The following is a 6,000-nucleotide window of genomic DNA, read 5'->3' as shown; positions in this document are numbered from 1 at the left end:
GGTTTTACGTGTACATCTTCCATCGGTTGATACTACATGAAATAGTATCGAAATAGTGATGAAAATGAATATATTTACGTAATATCAAACTACAAGAAAAACGTGAAAAAAGTCCCTATTATTCCAAATTTGTGGATTTTAACTTCGAATCATAAAGCGAGGTTTCGTATTATTTAGATGCAAGAAAAGACATATGACAATGTTGTTTCCAATACAAATGATAAAAATCAATTTCGGATAATATTGCATTTTAAGCAAGTTTTCTTGCATTTTGTTTCGTACTATAAATCATCGAATTTAGTAATATTTTGACGTTTATCATCCTCCCTTTTCCTTTATGTGATATAAATAAAATATCATCGAATTAGGCAAAATTTTGCTGTTTTTCAACATGTTTGTGAATTTCCAGTTTATTGTTATTAATTCATTATATATACGATAAAAATGATACAAACACATAATTGATTGGATAATAACCTTAAATACTTAATTTTCAATCAATTATTTGTTTCTCGTTGAAATACTGAGTAAGATATTGAAAAGAGGAGAAGTTCGGTTTTTCTTGCATATATCGACGTTTCTGCCAGAAAAGAGCGGTTTTACGTGTACATCTTCCATCGGTAATATAAACGGAAAATCAGGAAGATTTTAGTTAATTCTAATGAAAACACATTGATTTTTATCATTTGTATTGGAAACAACATTGTCATATGTCTTTTCATGGATCTAAATAATACGAAACCTCGCTTTACGATTCGAAGTTAAAGTCCACAAATTTGGAATAATAGTGACTTTTTTTACGTTTTTCATGTAGTTTGATATTACGTAATATATTCATTTTTACAAATATTTCGATACTATTTCATGTAGTATCACGATATGTGATTTGGAATTCATATATCAGATTTTTGCAAAATATTGCATTTTAAGCAAGTTTTCTTGCATTTTGTTTCGTACTTAAATTCATCGAATTTAGCAATATTTTGACGTTTATCATCCCCCTTTTCCTTTGTGTGATATAAACAAAATATCATCGAATTAGGCAACATTTTGCTGTTTTTCCACGTTTTATTGAATTTCCAGTTTATTGTTATTAATTCATTATATATACGATAAAAATAATACAAACACATAATTGATTAGATAATAACCTTAAATACTTCATTTTCAATCATCTATTTGTTTCTCGCTGAAATACTGAGTAAGATATTGAAAAGGGGAGAAGTTCGGTTTTTATTGCATATATCGACGTTTCAGCCGGAATAGAGTGGTTTTACGTGTACATCTTCCATCGGTAATATAAACGGAAAATCAGGAACATTTTAGTTTATTCTATTGAAAACACATTGATTTTTATCATTTGTATTGGAAACAACATTGTCATATGTCTTTTCTTGGATCTAAATAATACGAAACCTCGCTTTATGATTCGAAGGTAAAATCCACAAATTTGAAATAATAGGGACTTTTTTCACGTTTTTCTTGTAGTTTGATATTACGTAAATATATTCATTTTTACCAATATTTCGATACTATTTCATGTAGTATCACGATATGTGATTTGGCCTTCGTATCTCAGATTTTCGCATAATATTGCATTTTAAGCAAGTTTTCTTGCATTTTGTTTCTTACTAAACATCATCGAATTTAGCAATATTTTGACGTTTATCATCCTCCTTTCTTTTATGTGATGGAAATAAAATATCATCGAATTAGGCAATATTTTGCCGTTTTTCCACGTTTTTGTGAATTTTCAGTTTATTGTTATTATTCATTAAATATACGATAAAAATGATGCAAACACGTAATTGATTAGATAATAAACTTAAATACTTCATCTTCAATCATCTACTTGCTTCTCGTTGAAATACTGAGTAGGATATTGAAAAGGGGAGAAGTTCGGTTTTTATTGCATATATCGACGTTTCAGCCGGAATTGTGCGGTTGAACGTGTACATCTTCCATCGGTAATATAAACGGAAAATCAGGAACATTTTAGTTCATTCTAATGAAAACACATTGATTTTTATCATTTGTATAACAAACAACATTGTCATATGTCTTTTCTTAGATCTAAATAATACGAAACCTCACTTTATGATTCGAAGTTAAACCCTCAAATTTGGTATAATAGTGACTTTTTTCACGTTTTTCATGTAGTTTGATATTACGTAAATATATTCATTTTTACCAATATTTCGATGCTTTTTCATGCAGTATCACGATATGTGATTTGGCCTTCAAATCTCAGAATTTCGCATAATATTGCATTTTAGTTACTTTTTTCACGTTTTTCATGTAGTTTGATATTACGTAAATATATTCATTTTTACCAATATTTCGATACTATTTCATGTAGTATCACGATATGTGATGTGGCCTTCATATCTCAGATTTTCGCATAATATTGCATTTTAAGCAAGTTTTCTTACATTTTGTTTCTTACTAAACATCATCGAATTTAGCAATATTTTGACGTTTATCATCCTCTTTTCCTTTTTGTGATAGAAACAAAATATCATCGAATTAGGCAATATTTTGCCGTTTTTCTCCTTTTTGTGAATTTCCAGTTTATTGTTATTAATTCATTAAATATACGATAAAAATGATGCAAACACGTAATTGATTAGATAATAAACTTAAATACTTCTTCTTCAATCATCTACTTGTTTCTCGTTGAAATACTGAGTAGGATATTGAAAAGGGGAGAAGTTCGGTTTTTATTGCATATATCGACGTTTCAGCCGGAATTGTGCGGTTTTACGTGTACATCTTCCATCGGTAATATAAACGGAAAATCAGGAACATTTTAGTTCATTCTAATGAAAACACATTGATTTTTATCATTTGTATTACAAACAACATTTTTATATGTCTTTTCTTGGATCTAAATAATACGAAACCTCACTTTATGATTCGAAGTTAAAATCTACAAATTTGGAATAATAGTGACTTTTTTCACGTTTTTCATGAAGTTTGATATTACGTAAATATATTCACTTTTACCAATATTTGGATACTATTTCATGTAGTATCACGATGAGTGATATAGCCTTCATATATCAGGATTTCGCATAATATTGCATTTTAAGCAAGTTTTCTTGCATTTTGTTTCGTACTATAAATCATCGAATACAGCAATATTTTGACGTTTATCATCCCCTTTTTCTTTATGTGATATAAACAAAATATCATCGAATTAGGCGATATTTTGCCGTTTTTCCACGTTTTTGTGAATTTTCAGTTTATTGGTATTAATTCATTAAATATACGATAAAAATGATGCAAACACGTAATTGATTAGCTAATAAACTTGAATACTTCATCTTCAATCATCTATTTGTTTCTCGTTGAAATACTGAGTAAGATATTGAAAAGGGGAGAAGTTCGGTTCTTATTGCATATATCGACGTTTCAGCTGGAATTGCGCGGTTTTACGTGTACATCTTCCATCGGTAATATAAACGGAAAATCAGGAACATTTTAGTTCATTCTAATGAAAACATGTATTGGAAACAACATTGTCATATGTCTTTTCTTGGATCTAAATAATACAAACCTCACTTTATGATTCGAAGTTAAAACCTCAAATTTGGTATAATGAGGACTTTTTTAGCGTTTTTCATGTAGTTTGATATTACGTATATATATTCATTTTTACCAATATTTCGATACTTTTTCATGTAGTATCACGATATGTGATTTGGCCTTCAAATCTCAGAATTTTGCTTAATATTGCATTTTAAGCAAGTTTTCTTGCATTTTGTTTTGTACTATAAATCAACGAATTAATAATATTTTGACGTTTATCATCCCCCTTTTCCTGTTTGTGATATAAACAAAATATCATCGAATTAGGCAATATTTTGCAGTTTTTCCACGTTTTTGTGAATTTCCAGTTTATTGTTATTAATTCATTAAATATGCGATAAAAATGATACAAACACATAATTGATTAGATAATAACCTTTAATACTTCATTTTCAATCATCTATTTGTTTCTCGTTGAAATACTGAATAAGATATTGAAAATGGGAGAAGTTCGGTTTTTATTGCATATATCGACGTTTCTGCCGGAATAGAGCGGTTTTACGTGAACATCTTCTATCGGTAATATAAATGTAAAATCAGGAACATTTTATTTAATTCTAATGAAAACACATTGTTTTTTATCATTTGTATTGGAAACAACATTGTCATATGTCTTTTCTTGGATCTAAATAATACAAAACCTCGCTTTACGATTCGAAGTTAAAATCCACAAATTTGGAATAATAGTGACTTTTTTCACGTTTTTCATGTAGTTTGATATTACGTAAATATATTCATTTTTACGAATATTTCGATACTATTTCATGTAGTATCACGATGAGTTATTTAGCCTTCATATACCAGATTTTCGCATAATATTGCATTTTAAGCAAGTTTTTTTGCATTTTGTTTCGTACTAAATATCATCGAATACAGCAATATTTTGACATTTATCATCCCCTTTTTCTTTATGTGATATAAACAAAATATCATCGAATTAGGCAATATTTTGCCGTTTTTCCACGTTTTTGTGAATTTTCAGTTTATAATTCATTAAATATACGATAAAAATGATGCAAACACGTAATTGATTAGATAATAAACTTAAATACTTCATTTTCAATCATCTATTTGTTTCTCGTTGAAATACTGAGTAAGATATTGAAAAGGGGAGAAGTTCGGTTCTTATTGCATATATCGACATTTCAGCTGGAATTGTGCGGTTTTACGTGTACATTTTCCATCGGTAATATAAACGGAAAATCAGGAACATTTTAGTTCATTCTAATGAAAACACATTGATTTTTATCATTTGTATTGGAAACAACATTTCTATATGTCTTTTCTTGGATCTTTAATAATACGAAACCTCGCTTTATGATTCGAAGTTGAAATCCACAAATTTGGAATAATAGTGACTTTTTTCACGTTTTTCATGTAGTTTGATATTACGTAAATATATTCATTTTTACCAATATTTCGATGCTTTTTCATGTAGTATCACGATATGTGATTTGGCCTTCACATCTCAGAATTTCGCATAATATTGCATTTTAGTTACTTTTTCACGTTTTTCATGTAGTTTGATATTACGTAAATATATTCATTTTTACCAATATTTCGATACTATTTCATGTAGGATCACGATATGTGATTTGGCCTTCAAATCTCAGAATTTTGCATAATATTGCATTTTAAGCAAGTTTTCTTGCATTTTGTTTCGTACTATAAATCAACGAATTTAGTAATATTTTGACGTTTATCATCCCCCTTTTCCTTTATGTGATATAAACAAAATATCATCGAATTAGGCAACATTTTGCTGTTTTTCCACGTTTTATTGAATTTCCAGTTTATTGTTATTAATTCATTAAATATACGATAAAAATGATACAAACACATAATTGATTAGATAATAACCTTAAATACTTCATTTTCAATCATCTATTTGTTTCTCGTTGAAATACTGAGTAAGGTATTGAAAAGGGGGAGAAGTTCGGTTTTTATTGCATATATCGACGTTTCAGCCGGAATAGAGCGGTTTTACGTGTACATCTTCCATCGGTTGATACTACATGAAATAGTATCGAAATAGTGATGAAAATGAATATATTTACGTAATATCAAACTACAAGAAAAACGTGAAAAAAGTCCCTATTATTCCAAATTTGTGGATTTTAACTTCGAATCATAAAGCGAGGTTTCGTATTATTTAGATGCAAGAAAAGACATATGACAATGTTGTTTCCAATACAAATGATAAAAATCAATTTCGGATAATATTGCATTTTAAGCAAGTTTTCTTGCATTTTGTTTCGTACTATAAATCATCGAATTTAGTAATATTTTGACGTTTATCATCCTCCCTTTTCCTTTATGTGATATAAATAAAATATCATCGAATTAGGCAAAATTTTGCTGTTTTTCAACATGTTTGTGAATTTCCAGTTTATTGTTATTAATTCATTA

The sequence above is a fragment of the Procambarus clarkii genome, chromosome 60 (assembly GCF_040958095.1).
Source record: "Procambarus clarkii isolate CNS0578487 chromosome 60, FALCON_Pclarkii_2.0, whole genome shotgun sequence".
In the NCBI taxonomy this organism is placed as follows: Eukaryota; Metazoa; Arthropoda; class Malacostraca; order Decapoda; family Cambaridae; genus Procambarus; species Procambarus clarkii.
The sequence above is the reverse complement of the archived record's forward strand: the minus strand, read 5'-3'. Positions refer to the sequence as shown.